Below are 26,193 nucleotides of genomic sequence, written 5' to 3' on the forward strand. Positions count from 1 at the left end.
AACTCAAAGATCATCTGTTAAAGTTAGCTTCCACACAAAAGGTGTTGGCGACCCACACTTGCTTAATAATCAGAGAATTAGTCCCTTGCCAATTATGCTCATTCTGACCTTAGTGGAGAACACTCAAAGATGTAGATCCTCACAGATTAGAGACACCTTTAACTTCATCAGCAACATTTTAGTTTGTGGTGTGGTTTGAGGCTTATATATGCCTAAGCCTTGGAATGTTGTTTCTTGGTATTCAGTCGCTTTGTTTCTGCCTGCATCTTATTTAGCAGTAAACAGTGAGATAATCACAGTACTTTAGTAGGTTGGCTTAAACCAGCCACTAGTGGAAGACTATCATAGAATTATCCCTCATGGCCTTTGCTGTTTAAGTAGCATCCCCATGTAAATCTCTTGCTAGAGTAAATCATTAGTGCAAGAATTGTTCACCTTCTCTGAGACAATCTGATAAGACATTTTGTTTCACTGTGTTCCCTCCTTTTTATTCTTATTCCTCATGTTCTATGCAAGCTGAAGCTTTATCAGAACTCCACTTTCGACTTGCATCTTGCTCGTCAAAAAAGTGGGTCTGCAGCTTCAGTAGAGTAGTAACGTTCAGCACTCCAATCAAATGATTTGATGCATATAGATTTGGTGTACAAGAGGAAGATTTTGAGACCAGTTACTCCCAGAAGGTGCGGCAGAAGTATTTAGTCATTCTTTGAGATCTTCCACTAAGACACTTTATTCTTTCAGATAGAACGAGCTATCACAATGTCGGTCAGTAGAGTCACATTTCTCCCCTTCTGAAAATCCTGGAATTTGATGTGTCTCTGGTTAGGAGCCTACTTGATATAAATAAAATTAAGTGCTACTGTGCTGGGATTTTGGCTTCTGTGCAATCAGCAAAGCAGGGTTCATTGTCTGAGATCCCATTGAGTTCAGGCTTCATATTGACTACTTGAGTTTGTAGATCACTTCTGTCCACTCATGATCCTAAAAACTGCTCATGAGACATAGTATTTTTTAAGACATTATCTTTTCACTACTCAAAATGTTTACCCATACTCTGCTTCTGAGAAAATATTCAAGCCTTTCAAATGAAAAGTCGAAAAATAACAGTATATAGTTTTGATTCATATACCACGACTTAGGAGTCCATGCTGTTAAGGGAGACTGTGTTACTACTTGGGTCTTTTATTTGTGTGATTAAGATTAATTTATCAAACTGGGAAGGATTATGTGGTGGAAGTCTCTGTTTAGAGCACTGCATGACAAAGTCCCTTCAAATTTTACATTTTAGAAAAAATGTAAGTAATTTTAATTTGGCATTTTACATTTGCATACAAACGTCTAATGATTTTAATTATTGTGCTTTAAAGGGGCTTGTTGAAGTGTGGTTTTTGGAGTGGTGTGTTATGAGATTTTACTTTTCTGTCCTTCCAGATGGACAAGGATAAAGGTGCAGTCAGCTCAGAATGTGACTCTGCTGAAAACAGGCACAGAAGGGAGGACAATAGGCAATTGCTAGCTGATGCTTCCAGCCAACTGGACAGTACTTGTATACACTAGGTAGTGCACCCAGAGTACAAACATTTCGGCATGTTCTCATCTATAAACCTCATGTTTTGTGGGTTTAGTAAAAACCACATGCAACATGATGTTGAAATAATCGTTTCACCACCTTTTCATGTAACATTTTATTTATTTATCTGTATGTTTTGTGACGTACTATTTTGTGAAATATGTGACAATTACTTTATGTGAAACATTAGCATTTTTGGCTGTCACAATAACATCAGTTACTAACAGATTTCCACAGTCATGTAAAATTGTACTTGCTGTTCAAGTGTTGATTGGACCTTACTGCAGCAGTTCTTAACCTCTGGTCCATAGATCCCAGGGTGTCAGCGACACCTATTCAGAGGTCTGTGACACCTATTTAGGGGGTCCACAGTGTTTGTAAGATTACATGATATTAGTAGAGCTAGATTCATGAGAGGAGTGCTGGTTGGGCACACTGAATCGAGTATGGGTGATTGGTGGCCTAAACTGAAGAACTGGTATGTGCTGACAAAAAAAGAGCATGCAATAAGAGTTTCAAAGCAAAGTAATATGTCTGTTTTTAGAAATAACAGCACATTTTGGAAGGCTCAAACCTTCCCATTGAGTTAAAATTTACATTTTGTTTTTCTATTTTTGAAATAAATGCAATATTTCATAATTTGCGTATTTGGCGTATACTTGTTTCTGTAATTTTATGTGTTGTTTTGAAGTATTAGTTGTAGAAATTGCACAGGCTCGGCTCTGTGGCTTCCAGTATCAATCCATGGAGGGCCCCATATGTTAAAATGTTAAGTACCACTGCCTTATCTGCCGGTCTGTTTCTGATAAATTCTTCTTCGAGCATATTGCTCAGTTTCTGAGTATCCCCAGGTGTAGAGTGTATCTGGAAACTTTTTCTTTAGCACCACTCTCCAGAGCTGCTGAGTGGCACATCATAACTGTAGGTACTGCTCTGTCAGTCCAGGAAGTGACAACACTGGAATACATAAGGTGCTGTCTCGTGTGCTTGCATCAGTTCCTTTTTAGGTCTCGCTACCGATGCAGCTGTGAACGCGTGCGTCTCTTCTCGCACTCCACCACACTTTCACAGCGTGTGTATCCTAAGTCGTGCGGTCACAGCCATTGTCTGATGTGTCCGGCGGGAAGCATGAGCCAGTACCCAGTAGCATGACGTTCTTCACTAGTTCATAGACTGTTCTAATACTACAACAGCGAATGACTTGTCTGTGCAAACAATATTTCAGTAGGTTATTCCCGTTTACTCTGTAGTCGAGTAATCAGCCCATGTACCTGAAGTATGAATTTCTTCCCGCTGCAGTTGCCTGCATTGATCGGTGTTTCATGGTTTTCTTGCTGCTGATCAAGTCCTTTCTCGCATTGTGTGCCCCGTTGTGCCTTCCACGGGGGAGGCGTTCACACCTCACTTCCCCTCCCACAGTAACACCAGTTGAACAACTGCCGCATGTAACCGGATGTGCTCCTACCCTTACTGCCAGCCCCTTAAACTGACTCACCAGGAACCCTGCAACAGGCCCGGGCACCCTTCGAACCCAGATTCAGCAGTGCCACCCCGAGATGGGGCTCTTCCCAGGAGCTCGGCCTGCCAGCACCAGCCGCTCATGCGATGCCCGGCTCATTTGCATGACTGTATCGTGGCCTCCTATTGGCCGCTGCGCCCCTCTGGCTGCTTTGGGAAGTGTGCAGCTGTTTCCGTGCTGCATGGGTGCATGCCGAATGAAGCTGCACAGTGCAGCTAGTGGCGTGGGGCGCTCTTTTCAGCGCTTCATCTCCGTATCCAGTCTCTTTTTCCCAACAACACCGGAGGTAATACCCCCACACACACACACAAAGATACAGGAGTGCGAGGAAGGGGAGCAGCCAACATGGACGCCATTTGCCCGCAGCAAATGAGAAGCGCGCTTACTGCGAAGTGCTGTCAGGACACCAGGACCTGATGGCTCTCATGAGAAAGCCCGCTGATAAAGTTCACCTGAGATAGTTGCGCCGCCTGCAGGGAGCTTCGACCATAAAGTAGTATTGTGATCGGTTCTGACAATTACGTGTAGGACTCCCAAAAGCACATGTAGTTGTACCTTTCAACTTTCCTTTGTTACAAATTCAGTAGTGTTTAGGTATTCGCGTGCTGCCTCTGAACAAACCAAAAGTCTCAATGGCTTTCAATGGCATCAGCTAGGTTGTTTATATTAAAATCTATGTTAACCAGCCGACTTCACCCTATTTTAGTCACAAGTTCAAATGGCCCAGCACCACAGCTCACGTAGCGATACTTATTGTCGCCGTTTAGCTCGCGAAGTGAAGACAGAAGAGGTGCACAAGCTTACCAAAGCCATTGCAGTCAATGGCTGTGACTTATTGTCGCGGTGTACCTGAAGTATGAATTTCTTCCAGCAGCAGTTGCCTGCATTGATCGGTGTTGCATGGTTTTCTTGCTGCTGATCAAGATCTTTCTCGCATTGACACAACCTTTAACTGTCGACTTTTATTGTGAGATTAATCTTTGTCAGTGAAGTAAAAGCACCACATAATAACTTGATGTCACGCGAACGGTATCCAAGAACGTATTGTGCAAGTCTTGTTATGTTGTGGGTTTTTTGCTCTGTCGAAACCCCAATGTGTTATTCCTAGTATCACCAATGGTGTGATTATACTTAGGCGGTGGAATGTAATTAAAAGAGTCACAGCATTGCTGTGTTGAACAGTTCTAGATGCTGCATCGCCATACAAGTACACATTGGTGATGTGCATATCTATGTCATTTGAAAAATTTTAAGTCTGCTCCGACATTCAAAAAGGTTGTAACAATGGTTACGCCGATTGCACGTTAACCCTTGCAATTCACTAAGAATGTTGCTTTTTTCTGTCCAGCTACTTTGTTTTTCCTACTCCATCCCCATTTATGGCTTGTGGGACTCACGGGGGAATTACAGAAATAATCCCAGTAGATCATTATGTTCTCCATACAGCATACACACTTTCTAATGAAGTCGCTGCCAATTAATTCACGCATTGTGCAATTTGGTTATATAAGTGATGAGTATTTCTTTACATATGGTACCTTCTGCTTGTATCCTGTAGGGCACGCTATTGTGAATATTATATTCACACTGACAATGAACCAGTTGTCGATGAAAAATAACCGTTGTTGTCTAAAATTGCATTTAGTCATTATTACTTTTGAGGAACAGGACTGTGAGCACTACAGTTGACTTAATTGTGCACCTAATGGCACAAACGGTAATAAAATCCCAAACCATTTTACAACAAGCAATTGCAATGCAATAGGTCTCGCATTACTGAATGTTTGAGCTATTGGTGTTGCATTATTATTAGCAATGCCAATAGCTCAAACTTTAATAATGCGAGACATATTGCATTGCAAATGCTTGTTTTCTGTGTCTTATCAGCATGATTCTGAAGCTTTTCTTCGATTTCGCCAACTTTGTCAAGAAATGCTTATTCAGCAAATTAGGTTGAATCTCAATTCATAAAGTTTTCTCCTACATTTGTCATCCAATATCCCTACTGATTCCCACAATACATTTATGTGGCACCTGGGGGCTGACCAAGAACCCTGAATATGTGACAACGGAGTGTTCATGCATGTGAAGGCGATCACAGAGCAGGAAGCCAAGTTGTTCTTTGCCCTGTGTGGATGCCTCCAGCATTCCTTCTCTCCCACAGCCGATTAAGTCTCCTGAGAAGAAACCCTCCTCAAATGGTCGTCTCACAAGAAACACCATGGATAAGACAGGTCCTTAAAGAGAAAATCGGTGACACCATTCGATGATGCCAGCATATTCCTCTTCTTTGTAGCCGATTTTGCTTCTTAAGAAACATTGACTGAAATTCCAGGCTCTATCCCTCTATGCTTCTCAAACTAAAGCGTTTTTGCCAGACATGACGCACCCTTTCAGGGTTGCTCCTACTTATTTGGGGCCCCTTCTGCCTGCCTTTGGGCCCAGCTATTCCCGTGGCTCTGGCTCTGAAGCTGCCAGACTCTCAGCACTCTCAATTGGAAGATTGCCTTGGGAGTAGGTAGAGGGAAGGTAAAAGCTTCCTTAGAAAATGACACTACTCGGGGCCCAGAGATTCTCATGCAGTTCAGTGCAGACACTGTTGTGCTTCTTTTGCTGAACCTGGATTTTCTATGCACAGAGGAAGATACTTTGAAGGCTGATCTCCTCCTTGCCTCTTATCATACAACTGCTAGTCTTTAGACCTTCAGAATGCCCATGGTCCCAAGGCTATAATGGTTATTCTCTATCCTTCCGGCTCCTTCTTTCAGGAAGTGTGCTCATTCGTGGGCTGTGTGGATAAAGCTCTTGCATGCTTCAATTTCCCTTACATTCTTCAGAGCATTCCTAAAGAAATTCTGTAGCTATCTATAGCAACCTGGGAACCTCTTATACCTTTTAACAAGGTTCTACTGTAATTATTGCTGGGTACCTGTAAAAACACATTTCTGAGTTTGCTGTTCACATGCCGATTGCCTGGTGAAACAGTTCTGCACCTTCTTATACAAAAGTCTCCAAAAAACTTGGTGATTCAAGCATCTTCAGTAAAACTGAATCCCACTGGCTTTCCTACAACACCACCAGATCGCAACTCCTAACACCTTCACTCTTTGGGGCACAATGGGTTTGTTTCTGGTACTTTACCTATACATCCCCAATACCAGATGCCTTTTTGGACAAGTGTGCCAAAGCACTGTAGGAAAATGACAATGCTGACTGCAATCCGCTTTCTGTATCACAAAAAGGCCCGTTTTCTAAATTGATTGAATACATTCTTGGCATTTCAAAATAGATTCCAAATTGTGGAGTAGACTCCACCTACACTAGGCTCACTATTTTACCTATACAGGCATGCCTGCATTCTCCTCACTGAATTATCTGTGGGTGTGAAGCCTGCCCTAATGGATATGCCATTTGATGGTGAGATATTCTTCAGTGTAAAGCAGGTTCCTCCTTTGAGCACTTCAAGCTCAGACATTCTACATTAAACTTCCTGGAAATTTTTTCCATGGCAAAGGGTTCCAAAAGCAAAATAGTCTTTCAGGCTTTCTGGCGGACAACTCTCCTGACAGCAGAAACTTTCCCAGCCAAACACCTTAGCAATTCTTCAACTAATTTCGCTGGGAAGATGAATCTTAGAGACTTCAGAAACAACTCCAGTCACCTCCTCCTCCTTCTAGTAGTTCTGTTATTTCAAAGCTACTTTGATTTGTCCTACCTCCACCATTGGTTCCTGTTGGTAGGAGGATCTCCCTTTTTTTGAACCATTGGACTCTTTTAACCAAGAGGAAACATTCCCACCCTTATTCTTTTTTTTTTTTTTTTTTTTTTACTCCTCCAGAACATCTCTAATTCATGAGGAAACAACCCACAGCCTCCTCCTTGGTCTGGGAGGTGGAAGTGCTAGCTTTGCCATCAAAGGAGCATACAAGTGATTGGTGCCCATAGAGGTGAGTGGTACAGGATTATAGTCCCTCTGCTATATTGTCACAGGAAACAGAAAAGGCATAGGGTCCATACTGGACTTCAGGTGCTCAGTTTTTTTTAATTCAAGACTCTGTCCCTAAGTCAGGTTCTCCTGACCATTCTGGATTGAGTGGAGTCTCTAGATTCCCACAATACCTGTTTCCTTCTGCCAATCCTTCCAACTATTAAATCTGTCCCAACACTGCTTTTTATTCTTAAGACTGCTCCGCAATCTTCAGTTAGGTGCAACCTGAGGTGGCAGCTTCCTTCAAAAGGGCTGTAATCCAGTTATTTCTGTGCATGGAGTATTGGCTGGTGAAGGCATGTTCCCCCAAACTGGTTTGAGCCCGTCAGATGGCAGTGTTTCAGCATCAGCGGAGCCTTTCAGCTCGTGGTAGATCCTTCACTCAGTTCTTGCAGACCTAGTTTGGTGGATGTGCTCTACGACCTCACAATTCATCCTCCCATCTGTTCTTCAAAGCCACAGACTATAGTTGTCTGGGAAGCATCCTTGTCAGGGTGGCATGCTTTTCTGGGAGACTTGACTGCGCAAGGCCTTTGGGCACCATCACACAACAACTTCACATCAATGTGCAGGACTTGTCTTGTTCCCTTAGTAATGTAAACGTTCCTTCCCTCCTTCTCGAGCAGTGCTGTGCAGTTTCATTCAGACAATACTACAGCTGTACACTACCTCAACAGACAGAGTAGCCTGGGATCCTAGACTTTGTGCTGGGAGGTCTTGCGTTTGTGGCTGTGGTTTCTGAATGACTTTTTAAACTGGTGGCCGCTCAACTATCGGACACTCTGTATATGAAGGTGGACCCCTGGAGTACTGTGTCTGGAAGAGCATGAATGGGAGCTAGACCCTAATGTGACTAGAGTGATCTTCTCCCATTTTAAGCTTCCCTGCATCAGTCTATTTGCCGGCGCTTTTATAAAGAGATGCCTCCATTTCTTCACCCTGTACATCTCATCATGTTTTTCTCTGGGGACTACCTTCCTCTTGGGATGGTCACGATTTGTTTTATTTGTTCTGTCCAATTCCAAGGATTCTTCAGAAAGCTCAAGAGTATGCACGCAGCTGATACTCATTGCAAGGTGATTTGGTACACCAATCTTTTTGACCTCTGTATTCTGCCTTCTCTTCCTCTCCTGCACAGAGTAGATGCACTTTCACTGCAGGGATGGACGACCCTCTGCCTCTTTCCTTGGGCTTTTAGTCTACATGTGTGTAGATTGAGCAGAGCTGAATAGAAACTTTCAGCCTACCACCAGAGCTAGTGTATGTTATCTCGGCAGCTTGAAAACTGTCTGGCAAGTCTGTGTGCTAGGACAAGTTTGCATTTTTATGCCCGGATACAGGCTTAAACACTGTTTAAGTTCATGTATTTGACTTTCTGCATTGTTCCTTCCTCAAGTAGGTTTGGCAGTTTCTATCGTGAAGAGGCACTCTGCTGCGTTGTCTGCTTTTTTTATGCCCCTGACCTACCTTCCCTATTCAGAATGCCATAGGTAGCTTGTTTCTTGAAAGGGCTTCTGTAAATGTTTCCAACTATGTCTTTTGTTGTTCTGCATTTGGACTTAGCTTTGACTTTTCTTGTGGCAACACCATTCGAGCCAATGCTGTTGTTATATCTGTATTTTGACACACATGAGAGTCTTTCTGATGTCGCTTTTTCTGATGGGGACTTTTAACCAAAGATTCCTCACCTTTTGAAAACTCCCGCAAATGTGTCCGTAACATTTTCAGCAGTACCTCTACATACTGATTTGTGACACACATTGCTCCTTGCCAGATGTGACTTGCACAGGCCTATATAGCTCCACCAATGCGCCAACATCAGTTCTTTCTTCAGCGCCAACAGACTCTGATACAAACCTATCCCACATCTCTTCAAGAGTTTTTCTTGTTCTAAATTGTCAACATTTAGTGCTCAAGGGAAATGTGACCTCCCAAATGTACAGAGTTTAAACCATGTGGGTAATGTCGCAAACAAAGACTGTGACTGACCCACATTTGGATTGCCTGTGGTCAGATCAAGACTACAAGATCAGCAGTGAGTGATCCTTGCTGCGCCCAATGGCCCTTCGGGATTAAGAAGCTAACATCTTTAAGCACTGCAAGGCTACACACCAGGCTCAATTGAGGTCAAAATGTAGGTCCGGTTCCCGAGGTCTCTCATGTGACTGCTCCCTTCGTTTCCCAAGTCCTCATGGAAATCTAAAAATAAGCGCAAGAAGTCCAAGCTGGACTTAGCCCTGCCTTGCCACTCTCTGACCACTTAAAAAGTGTGAGTCATTGTGCCTCGAGGTCACGCTCCCGAAGTTAGTCCATTTCATTGTCCATTCTGGCCATGGTCCCGCAGTAGCTAGAATTTCTGGGTCCATCAGTGACCCGCTACAAACTAAGGAATTTTGTAATGTCTTTTCCTGCACATTGCAGACTTGCGCACCTTAAGGCCCAAGGAGTCGAGAAGCTTCCCAAAAGGGGTCCCACACTCAGGGCCAATCAGGCCCTCTAGATCTTCTCAAGGGTCAGACTAACTTCGGTTAAGGTTCTAGTTCCCTCCTAGGTTCCATGACCTACACCGGAAAATGATCCACTGATGCTGGTGCCATCAACTCCGGACACAATGGCCAATCCACAGCTCTGTCCAGTGTCAAGAGTGCACCGCCTCAACTGAGACTGTGCTTTACGTTTGTCTGACCTGCAACCCCTCTACCATCCTTTTGATTGAGACACAGTTCCTCTGCCTTCCGAAAGGGCTCAGGTCCTTCATGACCTTTTGAGACAAGCGGGCTATGATTTTGGGGATGAGATTGCCAAATCGTCCCTGGTGGATAACTGATTCGAAGATTTCCAGCCCGCCAGTGGATTGGATGATTCCCCAGATCTAGTCTAGTTTGACCACCAGCACCTGCCAATGAAGACAATGCCTACTTCACTGTAGTTATGCGAAGGGCGGCGGAGGTCCTTTATCTTCACCTTCCCACTCAGGAGGTTAAAGAAAATATCCTGACAGAGGTTATTCACCCTTTGACAGATGCACTCTGTGCCTCTGTTACAGTTTAATGAGAGCCTTATAGATATGTTCTTGTTCAGGTACAAGGACAGATTGCCAGATGTCATCGCCTTGTTCCAGGCAACCCTGCCTTTCTCACCTAGTAGCCCACAGCTCAAAGTCTTGTGGTGTAGGCTTTGGCCAGTAGAGTGAACACAAACTGTTTTCCCTCTGTTCCTCTGAACAGGGAATCAAAGAAAATAGAAGCATTTAGCAAGAGTGTTTTCTCCTCTACAAGTTTGGTGTTTTGTTTGGTGAATGCCAGCTGCCTCTAAGACAGTTACACTCATGCATTATGGAGCTGTGTGGGCCATGGTCCCAGTCACAGTCCAAGCAGGAGAGCCATGATGCAGCCAGGTTCACCATCCACTGTGAACTGAACATGACTTACTCACTCAGTAGGGATGTTATGACTACTGTGCCTTCTACAGACACGCTTGGATGCAGTCCATCGGTTTTTGGGAGAGACAAAAAGTCATGCACCTCTGGACATGCCTGGACCGACATGGAATTTATCTGGCAACGCATTACCTGCAAGTTCCCTGAATGCCAAAGCAGATTAACTAAGCAGTCTACAACTTGCAGATCATGAATGGCAGTTAAATCTGGATGTGGTACTGGTCTTCCCCACAAATGGGGAGAAACCCTGCCTTGATTTTTTTCACTGCTACCTAGAACCCACAAAGGCAGCACTTATGCAATGCTGAAGTTTCCTAGGCGTCTCACGGGCTGAAACGCGTTTGGTGTCAAGTGAAATTGTGGACTCCTGTACACCTTCCAGCTGATACCTTTCCTGCCTGGATTTCTGAATAAGATCGGGATTGACCGGACCCAAGGCATCCTAGTGGCCCCAGATTGGGGACAGAGACTATAATATCCCAAACTCCTGGGCATGAGCATCTGTCCTCTGAGAACCTCCCATCGGAGCGGCAGGGCAGGGTTTTGTACCAAACTTGCACAATCTACACCTCCATGCTTGGAAATTCAGCGGCGACTGTTGATTGCTTTCAACATTCCATCTGAAGTTCTGGATGTCGTTCTGCCAGCAAGCCGGCCTTCAACCAAATCTGTATACGCCAACCGTTGGAAGACGTTTTTGGCCTTCTGCGCTGTTAAGCAGATTGGCCCACTAAACTCCAAACTGTCCGAAGTTCTGTTTTTGTTCTTCGCCCAGCAAGGCCTTGCTATGCACAGTTAAAAGGTATCTATCTGCTCTTTCATCCTTTTTACGGCTGCCAGATGAGCAGTAACTTAAATCACCTGTTGTGATGCGATTCGTCAAAGGGTAAAAGCATTTTTCCTCCTTTTCTGAGTTATGCTCCAATGGGACTTAAATTTAATCCCCACATTCCACATGTATGCATCTTTTGAGCCTCTCCACAGTTGCTCTCTTCGGCTCCGTTCTCTCGACAGTATTCCTTGTCATCATAACTTAAATGTGGCGTGTGAGCAAGTTACAGGCTTTGTCTGTTAAAACTGCCTTACACCACCATCTACCCAGACAAGATGGCTCTATGGACTAGAGCATCCTTTCTTCTAAAAGTAGTGACTCCCTATCATGTTACATCACCCTTCCGGCGTTCTTTGTACCGCCTCATCCCTCTAATGAGGCGAGACTTCACTGGTTGGATCTAAAGCCCTTAGCTTCTACATCAATTGTACCAGAGACCATTGGGTGGGTGAACAGTTCTTTTTCGGGTTCACTGGAGCAGAAAACAGCATGTCTGTGAAGAAAAGGACCATCTTGCGCTGTATCATGCTCTGTATTAAGATCTTTTATGTACCGGCCAAAAAACATCCTCCTGAAGACTTGGAAGCTCATTCCACCAGAGCCAAGGCTGCTACCACTGCATTGGCTTGCGGGGTGCCAGTTCTGGACATTACCAGTCAACGACGTGGGCATCCCTTCAAACGCTAACGAAGAAGAGCACTTTACCTTCTTAGTCCTTTCTGGTCTTAGTCACTTCACAGACCCTCGGCCTAGGAGATATTTCTTTGGTATCTAATTAAAAGGTGGGGAATCTGTGGACAAAAGTCTCTATCAGAAAAGCAAGTTACTTGCCATCGGTAATGCTAATATTGATAGAGACTGTATCTAGTCACAAATTCCTCACCAAACCCTCTCCCCTCCTGGTTCATTGAACTGGTCTCTTTACTTAAAAGATCCCAACCTAGAAATCTGCACACTGACCTTGACCAATCTGATTAGCTCCATGTCTGCTGGAGCGGAAGTGTGGACAAAGTAACTGATATTAGTGCTTATGGATGGCACAAGCGTCACATTCGGTGTAGAATGATGTCTGGGCAGAGCTATTGGAGTAACTTGCCAGCACACTCCGGTACTGCTGAAGATTTTCTGAATACAGTCGAACGCCTGGGGGAGAATTCAAAGGTGAGGCATCTGTGGTTAGTCTCTATCAAAAAACAGTATTACTGAAGGTACATAATGTGTTAACTCGGCCCACAGGTTGGAGCGAGTTGAAGGCTTCCTCAATCAAGCCAATGTTTACAGTATTCTACCCAAACAAACTGGTTCTGCGTACTTTCCCTTCCTTTCTTCTAAAAATGGTTATGCATTTTAACTTGAGTCAGACAATTACACTTTCAGTTTTCTTTGTGCTTCCTCGCCTTTACATGGAGGGGGACAGTTGCACCAGTGAGATCCTAGCAGCTTTGTCTCATACCACATCAGCCCGACAAGATCGGAGCATTAACATCTTATTGGGGGGGGGGGGGGGGGGGGAGTTGTGAACGAAGAAACTGATATGTTGATATGTGACCAAGCATACTGTTTCACTAAATGTCAATCTTTACATTACGATCTGTTAAAATGTGGTCAAGATAAACCTCTGGTCAGTGTTTAAGAGACTCTCTGAAGCTCATGGCAGCAATGAATGCACAGACCCGGAGTGCCAAGGTGTCTAATATTTGCTGGGAGGCCACTTATTCTGGATACCTTTACCAATCGTTATTGCCTGGTGACACAGATAAGAAGTGATGAATAATTTGCATGCTTTCCACGGTTGGTCCCACCTCCCGTTAGGCATTTATAAGGTGGGAAATCTGCAGGCAAAAGAATCCAACCTAAGGAAAAGTTGCTTACCTTCTGATGGCAATACAACAAGATTAAATAGCAAATCATAGATGCCAGAAGTCAAACTGGGTAAGTAGAAGGGTGCCCAAAGAGATTTGAGGCCAGAATAGAGCTGCTAATGGTCCAAGCATGGGCCTTGGCAGTGCCAAGGGACAGAGGCTCCGTGAGTCCCAAACACCCAAGGCCATAGTGGTCCCAAGAAACAGAGTGGCTGATAGGCCCAACAAGCAAAAATAGATTGGCATGTCAGACACAAAAAGAAGCCTAAGAGACAGTGTTCCAGACAGAGAAGTTGGAATGGCTAGGAGAGCTACAGAGAGGAAGAGAAACGAAAGGTACCAGAGCAAAGAACTAGGCCCTTGCAAAAGAATAACTGGGTTTCCTTAGAAGATAGTTTCTGGCCTGTTGCGTTGCTGTGGAATGGAAAAGAAGCAAATTGAAGTTGTGGAATACAGACTAAAAAAGTGACATAAACACAGGGTATCAAAATGACAGAATAAGCTCCTTGGTGTGTCCTCTTTCCTCGTTCCCACCTTAATTTCCTATTCTGTTGCTCATGTCCTCTACATTATCCCTTCCCATTATCTATTGATTTTGTTTTGCAAAAAAGTGAAACCCAAGGCTCAAATGGCACCTCTTAAATGTGACCCTTCACTTTCTCTTTAGTTTGTCATCATAGGCATATACTTTGGAACTTTTTTGTTCTTTACAGGTGTTGCAACCTTTTTGTAATTTTTTTAATGGAATCCTATTTTTCCTCAGGGTTGAGGACATGCCCTAAATTTTTCCCTAAGGATGCAATTAAAGACTCATGGTTTAAGTAGTCCTAGTCCTGGCCATATCACCTTTTTTCCTTTGTACAAGTTATGTACATAAATATTTTTATACAGCACAAAGCTTTATAAGCAAGAGCATTGAACTGCTGGGCGCATGCTGGGAGACTTGGGATAAGATTCAGGATTTTCTTTACAGTACTACAGGAAGAGAAATGTTTTAATGCAGCTGTTACCGGTGTCAGTCGGCCAAAACTACTCCTTAGTTGAGTTTCAAATATTAGTCTACAGAAATCTTATTGATGAATACCTTTCTTCATGTTCCTGATATGAGATTCGATCTGGAAAATATTTAGCACTACAGGCATACCACGCTCAGTGGTGGCACAAAGGTGCCAGCTGCTGATGGCAAAAGATTTAATTACTTTATACATAGTGCAGATGTTATTTTTGAGATTCAGGCATGTACTGTGAAGACCTTGAGCGTTCGACCCTTCCAAACATTTAAGTGGTATCTGTTCGCCTTCACCTTTTGCATTCTGTGCTTGGAGTCCAAGCACAATTGTTCTCTTAAGCAAAACCTTTTCTGGCATTCTGTTGTCAGAATGTACTTCACATCACGCTTCCTCTTTTAATAGTACATCAGCACCAGTCTCCATCGATCTCGCAGTCAACTGTGCTAATCACAAAGGGAGGAGGGTTTACTGCCAGAAAGTTGGCACCGGTTCACTAGTTGCATTCTCGCAGACGCAGTTCATAGTGTTTTTGAATTGCTCACAAGTAAGATAGCCTTTTCTACAAGTATAGGAGCAGCCAGTGCTTGCGTTTCTGCACACAGTTTTCTGTGGTCCTGTACAACAGTAACAGGTAGTGTGTGAGTGTGCTTCAAATGCCACTTCTGCTACATACTATGTACCAAGAGCATTCCATCCTAACCCGACAAGCGAAAGTACTCATTCACTACAAGGCTTATTGAGTGTTTTGTCTGCCAGGTTGAAGTGGTGAACAGAAGTGGCATGGCAAACTCCTTTTTTTGTTGGAATCGCCGGTTGAACTGTTTCATTTGTGTACAGTATAGTTCAATTTTTTGGAAATTATGTTTTACAACCATTACTTCAACTTGAAGGGTTTGAAATTTGCAAGCTTTCTGGGTTCAACCACTGTACATCCTTTTCCTTCCTGTCAAGATCTTATCCCGACAGTCTGTAATACATTTCTTCTAATAGTGATGTTTTCAGAAGATCTAATTGATTACAATGCTGACCCCTCCATAAACTTGAGAAGAGAATGAGCTTTTCCAATTTTATTTTCTATGAAGACAATGAATTAAATAATATCCAGATGATTCATGCTCTTCACCTTACTCTGGCATGAACTAACTAAGAGCTCCAAGAAGAAATGACCAAATTAACAATGTGATGCAACTCAGCATTACCTGCACTAAGTGGGAGTACTATGTCAGAAATAAGCCTGGGGCACCTTGGTCACTATAATACTTAGCAAACCACAACTTGCACATTAAATGCAGTGCTTATGAACTTTCAACATTTATACCAATAGGTAACACACTTAAAAGCACAGCATAATTAAATAACACTTCCTCAAACCATTAAATAATAATATATTTATGGTAGCGTTTTATAGTCTTAAAAGTGGTAGGATGTGTAAGTGTATATGTAGCATTTTTTACAACATTTATAATTGTATCTGTCACACACAAAGGGGGCGGTTATGAGCATTCCATTTGATGTGCGAGTTATGATGTGCATGGCTGTTATTTGAGTTATAAGTTGCGAAGCTAATCATAACTTGTGAATTCCAGTGGTCCTAAGTTTTAATTAGTAACTGAGCTTTTATAAATGTGTTTCTAAGTGAATATTATGACAGAAATTCATCTCTGATGGTATAAATAATATTTCACCTAATGAAACAAAGATTAAGACCCTGTAAACTTCCATATCACACGTAGGTTCCCATACTGAAGCAGATATCCACGAGTCCTAAGATGCTACAATTGTCTTGCAAGTTAAGATACATACTATACTCAATCTGGCGTCAAAGTTGCAGGATACAAAAGAAACTAGCTCATGATTTAGCTACTGTAACCAACATTCATTACAACCTTCCCGCATGCTGCATGTTCCCTTATATATTTTTTCCATTGTTTGTCTCTTGTGACTCAAGTTGTGGTTTTACATATTGGACTACACATTTTACGATTAGTTTGTTTCAAACTGGCAAACTTTTTACACACAATAATGTCATTTTTGTACTTAGTATTCATTCTTCTCTTTACATCGTTGTTGTTTCTTCATGTATTCTAATAGCTCAATTTTTTTTCCAGCTTACTGAGGCAAGTTCAGGTATCAACTGCTTGGACTCCATGTGCTGCTTCTCAGGTGGAGAAACAGCGTGCGCACCTGCTCGAAGAATGTTGGAACGAATAATGGGAAGATGTAGTCCAATCCGAGTCAACAGGTGTGGAATTTCTCTAAATAGCGTTTGCTGCAGACGATTCTCCTATAAACTGGAAAATGATGAGCCTACAGCTGTAGATGTCTATTAACCTAATTGCAAGAAATGCTTTTGGAAATCACAAAATCTGTTCTTTACGTTGATTTCGCAACAATCATTTCTGGAACTGTTTTCGGTGAAAGCATAGAAAAAGAACTGATTAAAAGGGACTTTACTTTTCTTCTTGATTTTCTGGATGTTTAAACTCTCTCATACAATTTATCTTGTCTTGTATAAAATTGTTTTCTTTATGGGTTTTACATCTGTCTTTACGCTGCTACTGTGCTATAGTTTTTCTTTCATGGTGAGCCTACTGTTTTCCCAACATTGGATTAGATTTTCTGTAAAGTTAAATCAACTTATCTTCAGATATTTCATGCATGTTCTCTGACTTGAACTTATGTGAGCTTTCCTTCTATCTGAGATGTGCATAAGGTTTATTTTGTCCCCCATAAAATGCATTCTAAAATATGGGTGCCTGTTTTCCTCTGCAAAGAAATGCCATATATCACCCAATGAGAAGTTATCCAAGTCTGTGTCTTAGTATTGTTTATATCCGGGCCCAAAGTATGTGATCTGTTTCCCAGCTTTTGCTATGGATAGGTTTATTTTGGCTCCTCTATGTATATATTCAAGACGACTTGCATTTCCTTTTTTCCCCTTTTCTTGTTTATGATGCCAGTTTTCTAAATTGGCATTTCAACCTATGTAATCATGTTAAGGCATTATCCTGTGAGTGTATTTTAATTGACTGATAAGAATTCATAAATGTTTTGAATATCTTAGATGCAAGATATGAAAGAAACCAATCATGTTATTCATTGTACTTAAAACAATAAATGCCCTGGTATAAACATAGCTTGATAAGGCACAAAATACCATTACAAATTGGCATCCCCGCTCATTTTTCTGAAATACATGCCGGCTTTTAGACTGATCTTCTTTTAAAAACTGAAAAAATTAACTTGGCTGGTTTGAGAGGTCAAATTTAAAAGTATAGCTAGTACATGATTATTGGTGTAGGCACCACAAGCCTGAGTCTGCTAGCTGATTTCAAACATATTTGTGGAGTTAGGAGTCTCCCTGGTCACATATTTCCATTTTTGTGGGGACAACTAAACCTTTTGTTCATCATGCTTTCCATCTTTTTTCTGAAAGATATTGCATTCTTATTCATTATGTTGTGTTTTGAAATATATATTATTTTCATCCCCTTAAAAGGATTTAAGATAATGGCTTTCATAAATTGTCAAATGAAGAATGTGACATCTTTCTTACTTTTAAAATATAAATGCAGGTGATTCAATTATACCTTTTCAGTTATACGTTTACCTATTTTGCTGTATACCTTTTGTATGTGGTACATTTAAATTTCAAGGTAATTTGTCAATGGCTTGTGGGTCTAATCATTGTCCTTTGTTCTAACTTTGCTTAAGAAATGTTTTATTTCGGTGATATAAGTTTCCCCATATCCTGGCTAGTAAATTAGTTGATGTCCCTTCTTTTGATACAAAATGCTTGTATAAAGAAGTCACACCTTATTACTGTGTTTGATAGCTGGATTTGGAAAGTGGGGTTCTATTTCTGACTGACTTTATTTTGTAAATGGCATTTATTGACAAATGGCATGTTTACATATGTCATTTTTATTGATAACAGCATCTCTTACATTTACCAAATCAGTGTTTTGCAAATGAGTCGCATATATGTAATTTGTACTTTTAACTGTTGTGTTTTTAACCCCAATATTTGCTATTGTTTTTTGATGATGTTTTTTGTGGACAAGGTTCGGATTCCAGTGTGCATTGTGTAAATCCTTACAAGACTAGTCACACGTTAATAGTTTTCTTTGTTCTGGTCACCAAGAGGAACATTGCCTTTGAACTAATGTTCACAATTAACCCATTATGTGTAATCGTCCAGAGTCCTCTATACGATAAAACATTTTCTCCTTTTACATTTTTCTCACAAACATCTTTGCTCACTTAAGAACCTGATGCAGTCTGAGAAAAGTATTATTATACTTGGATGCTTTCAAAGACAGAGCCATGTGCACAGGCAAATAACTTGTGTAATTGCTCCGAGCAATATCAACAGATATGGAATCTGCATGTTTAATTTTGGGACTGTCCTTGTTAAACTTGTAGTTGAATAGGGGAAGATTTTAATAATTGTAGAAATAATGCAGCCTCTATTTATACCCCAAAAAAGTGCTGCCATTTGCTTAAACGGCCAGCTAGTGCACTCGGTAACGTTTTTTTTAACCACATTTTTTAACCAGTCATTATGTTTTTTAATGTAAAGTGTGATCTGGGGCAGAATCAAATTGCTTCCTTCAAACTGTATTTCTCAGGTATCCATTGTATGTCACAGTAGGGTCATTTTAATTTTTAAATCATTCATAACAGAATAATTTTGTCATGTGATAAAATCTATTCCAAAGCAGAACAAATGATATGCAATTCCTTGGTGCTACTTGAAGGGCTTTGTAGGGGTTTCCATGATAATTGCTGCTCTATTTTATATACTCTCATGGGACTTTAGACTGTCTTCTCCTGTTTAAGATTGCTTTAGCATAGTTTATGGAACCGATATGGCTAAGAATTTATGTAGAGTTTTACATCTGCTTATATTTTTGTTTTGTTACAAAAATGTGGTTGACATTTCAATATATTTTAGATAAAAACGAAGTATCATTTGTTTTAAAATGAATAAAAAAACTGCACCACCTAAAGATGTTGAGATCTTGTTGATCAAAAAGATTGCTTTGAAATTATTACATAGTGAAATATAAAAACATCTATGTTCAATTACTAGTTCATCAAACTATTAAAGTTAAAGGTCCGTATTCGTGTACAAACATAAGATCTTGATTTAGGTCATACCTTCTAGTCATATATTTCTTTTCTGATGGATACTTCTAATCGCAGATTCCTCATATTTTTTATATCACCAGTTGCTAGACTGGGTCTAGAATATTCCAAACCAGTTCCTCCAATGCGCTAGGTGTCTCCATTAGACTCAAGGGCCTCCTCACACTGCCTCTGGAAGTGATGACCTTGAACCTTATATAGGCACTACCCCTGCACAATGACATCCATTATTTTCTTTCAGCACTCTTTTAAATGGCTCAAGAGGATGTGGTGGTAGCATGGGTCATGGACTCTGAAGGACAGCAGTATTCATCTTCCCTTTTGCCTGCCACAACTGCAGCCAAGCCACTTTGATTTACCCTTCCCCATGAATACACATGATTGTTAGGGGGAATCATTTGTTTCTCTGCCTAGCTGTCGCACTAGAACATCAGATCAGTGGGTGTTGTAGATTGGTCAGAGAGGTTATGACCTGCCCTTCATATCCACACCCATTCTCCTTGTACCTGCTTACACTCAAACATCAGCACATCATACTGACAACTTTCTGCAGGAAGTCCACCTCTAAACTACGGTTTCCTTTCTTTCGTCTTGTGGGATTTCCTTCAGGGAGCTGAAAGTCTCACCTGATGCTGGTACAGAGGATTCCCTTCTTAGGGGCCATCTAAGACCATGTTCAGTTCAAGTTCTTTCTACCCCCACAATGAGTTTAGGACATTCCTGCTTACACACCAATGTTTTGCATTAATTCCTTGGTTTTGACGCCGATGTCTGAGACTTCTTAGACTCTTGGCCTCATTCATGCATCTTGTTGGTTTCACATGCTTGCTGGCAATTACAAGCCTTGCAGTGAAATCTCCACCTTCAATGGACACAGCACTGTGTGACCTTTTGAACAGTGTCTGCATCTCATTTTATTTAATTTATTTATTTCTTTTTAGAGTTTTGTATAGCGCGAACAAAATCCTCGCGGGCATCAGAGCGCTTTACAGGGCAAGTATATGTGACAGAAATATACATAAAAATAGAATAGGTTAGAATAATACTGAAATAGTAGCTATTACAGACTAGCAAATATATACACAATGTTTCAATAGTTCAAAGTGAGTTTGGCCAGTAGAATCAATTTCACTTCTTTTTTGAAACTACGCAGATGGGTTTCATCTCGTTTCTGGGGGCAAGGCATTCCAGATCCTGGGAGCCATTCCGGAGAACGTTCGGTTGTATGTTTTCTTCTTGGTGAATCGTTGTGGTTTTAGTAGAAGATTAAAGGAGCCCAACGGTAGTTCTTTTACCAACCGAAAGAACCAATTTCTCTGCTAGGTAGCCAGTTGAGGTCACGAAGGTCAGGGGAGATGTAACAGTTTCTTTTGGAGCCTGTGATGATGCTAGCGGCTGCGTTGATTGAGGCTCTTAGCAGGGCTGTCGTCGATCTGGGAAGGCCACAGAGAGCGACACACTCCCATACTCCACTGTAGGGATTACTAGAGCCTGAACTGCCTGTTTGATGTTGTTAGCAGGTAGGAAGGGTTTCAGTCTTCTCGGGGTATTCATTTGAAAATGTTTTCCTTTAGTCCGAGTGCTTATGTGTTTTTGCATATTCGTTTTTATCCAGAGTTATTCCTAGGGATTTTGCAGAGTCGATAATGATATGTTGCTCGTTGAGTGCTGTTATATGCTTCATCCACTCGCAAATGATGTTTGATTGGCTGGGGAGAGGGGGGGCGGCGATTAAGAGGAATTCGGTTTTGAGAGTATTTAGTTTTGTGGTTTTTGGTCAGGCAGGTCTGTGTTTTCAGGAGTGTTGAGTTGAGGGATCTGAGGTCCTCAGGTGAATGGATCTTTATATAGAGTTTTGTGTCGTCTGCATACATGGGATAATGGGGGACATGTGAGGAGCAGAGAAGCTCGGTGAGTGGTTCCATAAACAGGTAGTGTCGGGGAGAGGGATGATCCCTGAGGTACTTCTAAAGTGAATCGAGTGGGCTCGGATAAAGATTGATTGATCTTGAATCTTTGTGATCTGTTATGAAGGAACCAGTTTAGGACCGATCCAGATAGTCCCATACTGTGTTTCAGGAGGTCTAATAGGTTGTCGCTTTTGACGGTGTGGAAGGCTGAGGATAGGCTGAGGATAGGTCAAGCAGAATTAGCAAACAGTCTGTGTTTTGGTCCAGGATTTTTAATACGTCGTCAATTATGAGTCATGGTCGATTCGGTACTTTGCCCTGCACGGAAACCTGATTGGAATTGGTTGAGCAGGTCGAAGTGATCTATGTGGTTGCTAAGCTGCATGTGAACACATTTTTCTAAAAGTCTGGCCAATGTGGGGATATTGGATATTGGGCAATAGTTATTTAAGTCCGATGGGTCCACCGATGGTTTCTTTAAGATGGAGGATACCTGACCTGCTTTAAGAATGTCTGGGATGGTTCCTTGCAGAAGAGAGGTGGTTATTATCCTAGTCCGTAGAGGCACTAGCATTGGAATGAACTCTTTTAAGTAGTTTGCAGGGAGAGGGTCTGTTTAGTGATGGGAGGGATTCAGGGCCATGAGTGTCTTTAGGATAGTATCTTCGCTGTAGGTGTTGAAGTAGGCCCAGAATGCGTTGTTTTTAAGGTCAAACTTTGCAGAACAACTAAGCGTGGTCACAAGCGGGGTCATTGAAAAAGCACTCAAGACCCATCTTTTCAAAATGTCTCTAATTCTTTCTCATCTTCTGTAGTGTTGCCTCTTCACAATTCCCTCACCGCGCCAGGATACTCCAGAGTAATTGAGCGCGCTATAAAACCACCCATAACATAACAACATTGAGGAGATCATGTGTGGGTTGGTATGGGATAATGGATTGTTAAGCAGGTCTGTTTTTATGTTTTCTGTCTTGTGAAAAATGAAGCAAATTCTTCATAATTGGGTAGTGTGTCTGGATTAACTTCGGGGAGTGGGAGACACCCTTAGATTGAGACTGGATTAGTTCAATTAGCCTTTTGGGACGATGATTCTTGGCTTGGTCTAGTTGTTTACTGAAAAAGTCAGCTTTTGAGCGTCTAATCTTTCTGTTATAGGAGTTTTTCTGATAGATACATCTGCCAGTGGATTCCTCACCTTGTGAATGTCCCCTTGCGTCAGCAACATTCGGAAATTCTTTTGTAGCTTCGCGCCGACGTGGACGTGGACGACGTCATAGAGGCACAGCATCGCACGCGACTCCACTGACGTCACCGACACCACAATAGGCCCACGCTGGCGAGATGACATCAGTTCCCTTTTTTCCGCGTCGTCAACGCTAACGGTTTCGGGGAATCTCAGTAGCTATCTAGTGACTTTGTTGCCTTTATCTTCGCTTTTCTGCTTCTTTGTTTCAACACGATGTCGACAAAGAAGACCGGTTTCAAGCCCTGCAGGGAATGCGGGAAAATGATGTCCATCACGGATCTCCGTTTTACGGTGGGATCGCAACACTATCAGTTTGCGGTCCTTCCTTTTGGAATTACTACTGCGCCTTGAGTCTTCACCAAGGTGGAGGCAGCACATCTCAGAAGGTCGGGGATTCCAGTATTCCCTTATTTGGACGACTGGCTGATCAAGGCAGAGTCGTCAAAGTGCTCCAGCATCTACAGGAGACAACTCAGTTCTTGTACCGGTTGGGTTTTTCAATAAATGTACCCAAGTCTCACCTGGTGCCCTCCCAGCACTGTTCATAGGTGCTGTAGTGGACAAAACTGTATGTTGTGCATTCCCTCCACCTCAAAGGATTTGCGACATACAGGAAATTATTCCTTTATTCTACAATGGAGCGGTCGTTCCAGTCCTGAAGGTCCTTCGCCTGCTCGGTCTGATGACTTCCTGCATTGTGTTGGTTAACCATGCACGCTGGCACATGAGGGCGTTCCAGTGGTGCCTCCGCAGGCAGTGGTATCAACACAACGGAGATCTCAGGGAGTCGGTGAGGATCTCCAGAGAAACTGCGGCGGATCTGTCTTGGTGGAGTGTGGAAGACAATCTGTCTCAGGGAAAGCCTTTTCATCTACCTCCTCCGGTGGCCACAGTGATAACAGATGCATCCACTCTAGGGTGGGGTGCTCATCTGGAGGTCAAGGGTCTTTGGTCTCCAGAGGAAAGGTTGCTTCACATCAACCTTCTGGAATTGCGGGCGATACGTTTGGCGCTCACGGCCTTCCTTCCCTTCCCTTCGCGGTCTGTCGGTGCAAGTCCTGACGGACAACACGACCGCGATGTGGTATATCAACAAGCAGGGAGGAGTGGGGTCGCAGTGTCTCTGCAGGGAGGCTCTGCCCCTCTGGGCCTGGGTTCAGGACCATCCGATTTGTCTGATTGCAAATCATCTGGCCGGAGTTCTGAACGTGCGAGCAGACCGTCTCAGTCGGCAGTTCTCGGCCGACCAAGAGTTGAGGCTTCACCCGGAGGTGGTTAGTCACGTCTTTCAGACGTGGGGGACTCCTCAGGTGGACCTGTTCGCCATTTGCGAGAATGCTCACTGCCCGTCATTCTGCAGTCTCCAGTATCCGATGCAAGGAGCCTTGGGGGACGCGTTTCAGTTGAATTGGGGAAGACAACTCCTTTACGCATTTCCTCCCATACCTTTGATTCCTCGGGTTTTGAGGAAGATTCACCAAGACCGGGCCTAAGTTATATTGGTCGCCCCGGATTGGCCTAGAAGGGTGTGGTACACGGATCTTCTCCACCTCTCCTCTCGCCCACCACTCCGTCTCCCGTTCAGGGCAAATCTTGTCTTAACCTACTTGATGGGTTCTCCCTTCGAACCCTTGCACAAGTGTCCCATGAGGCGTTTGTCATTTAGGACAGTCTTCCTGGTTGTGATTACCTCGGCAAGGAGGGTAAGTGAGCTTCAAGCTCTTAGTTCCAAGCCTCCATTCTTGACCATTCATGCTGAACGAATGGTTATCAGGACCAGGGCTGCTTTTCTCCCTAAGGTGGTGTCTCCCTTCCACCTAGGTCAATCTTATTTATTTATTTGTGGGTATTAATAGAGCGCGACCTATCGCTCCGGAGGGAGCATCTTGGCGCTGAGCGTGTGTATGAAATTTGGTGGAACTTCTAGATAGCTATCTATTACCCTTCCTACCTTTTATCCTCACCCTCACCCTTCCAAGGAGGAGAGACTACACCGTCTGGACCCCAAGAGGGCGGTGAGTTTTGATCTTGATAGATCTAAAAACTATCGAATGGATGGCCAACTCTTCGTTGTGTTTGCTGGCTGCAAGAAAGGAAGAGCGGTACATAAAAGCACTCTTTCAAGATGGATCATCCTCTGTATAAAGGTCTGCTACTCTTTGGCCGGTAAGGATCCTCCAGAGGGTATAAGAGCTCACTCTACTAGAGCTAATTCTTCGACATCTGCACTTTCAAGAGGTGTGCCAGTTGAGGACATTTGTAGAGCGGCGTCTTGGGCCTCCCTCCACACTTTCGCAAAGCATTATTGCTTGGACACTGAGGAGAGGAGGGAGAGGAGGGACGGACACTTTGCGAGCTCTGTCCTCCAGGATTTTCTGATGTAGAGGAGTGGACACCCTCCTCCAGTAGTGGGGACTGCTGTGGGACTCTATTCACAAAGTGAGGAATCCACTGACAGATGTATCTATCAGAAGAACAAGTTGCTTACCTTCAGTAACGCTTTTTCTGGTAGATACAGTATCTGCCTGTGGATTCCTCACTGACCCACCCGCCTCCCCGTTGTCCACTCTTCTATACCAGAGTTACTGTAATGTATGTACTTCATTGTCAAGGAGTTGTTTTCTTTTAATTGTTTTATTGCATTTGCTTCACACTGTGTGTGTTACCTTGATATTTGTACTGCGTATACTGTGTACATGTCTACTGTCATTGGTCTGTCCGTGTGCCTCAAAGGCACGGAAAAAAGGGTGGAACTGATGTCATCACGCCGGCGTGGGCCTATTGTAGTGTCGGTGACGTCAGCAGAGTCGCGTGCGATGCCGTGCCTCTATGACGTCGTCCACGTCGGCGCGAAGCTACAAAAGAATTTCCGAATGTTGCTGACGCAAGGGGTTATTCACAAGGTGAGGAATCCACAGGCAGATACTGTATCTACCAGAAAAAGCGTTACCAAAGGTAACTTGTTCTTTGTGCTTTTTAGTGACTTGAGGTGGTCAGAGGATGGTGCCACTCTCCACTGTCGTTCAATTACTCTTAGTGATCTTCAGTCAACATTTAGCCAGCCATCATACCAGGGTTTTGAGTACCCAGGACTTTCAGTGGTGGTAGGTGGACACCAACTTGTCTTGTGGTACACTGTTATCTCTACCACATCCAAAGTTTACAGTAGAGATGGATACATTGTCTCTGGGTTAGGGCAGTACTCTGGGAGAAGTGAAAATTCAGCAAAGGGAAAGCTCCACGTCAGGCTCTGGAGCGTCAGTCCACGGAGTCTGCTCTGAGGGCCTTGCTTCCATCCAGCCAGGGGACGCTTGTTCAGGTCTTAACTGACAACACAAGCACCATATGGTACTGCAAGAAGTGGGGTGTGTGAAGTTTTGGGCCTTGTGTCAAGAGGTGCTGCATCTTTTCAAAGGACTGGGCCTTCTGGAGAGCTCCTTTGTAGCCAATCATTTAGCAGTCTCACTGAACACCAGGGTGGGTGAGATTAGCAGATGGCTGATAGTGGACCGTAAACGGGGTCTTAATGCGTGGGTTTCTCAAGTGATCTTTGCCTTTGCAAACCTTGGTTGGACCTTTTTCCTAGCACTGAAAATACAGATTCACACTGGAGTTTTCTTTAAACGGTTCCCTGGGAAATGTCTTGAGTTCTGAGAAAGATCAGGC

At 43.0% G+C, this 26,193-nt stretch overlaps 1 long non-coding RNA gene across 1 annotated transcript in view; it reads left to right on the forward strand.

Annotated features, from left to right (window-relative positions):
• The first annotated feature begins 1,429 nt into the window (after positions 1-1,429).
• LOC147663127 (uncharacterized) overlaps positions 1,430-26,193 on the forward strand; it is a 104,627-nt gene continuing 79,863 nt past the window's right edge. The window contains exons 1-2 of the long non-coding RNA XR_015305428.1: positions 1,430-1,557; positions 16,329-16,462. This is a non-coding gene — a long non-coding RNA (uncharacterized LOC147663127). The remainder of the gene's footprint in view (positions 1,558-16,328; positions 16,463-26,193) is intronic.

The sequence above is a fragment of the Lissotriton vulgaris genome, unplaced genomic scaffold, assembly GCF_964263255.1.
Source record: "Lissotriton vulgaris unplaced genomic scaffold, aLisVul1.2 SCAFFOLD_959, whole genome shotgun sequence".
Lineage (NCBI taxonomy): Eukaryota > Metazoa > Chordata > Amphibia > Caudata > Salamandridae > Lissotriton > Lissotriton vulgaris.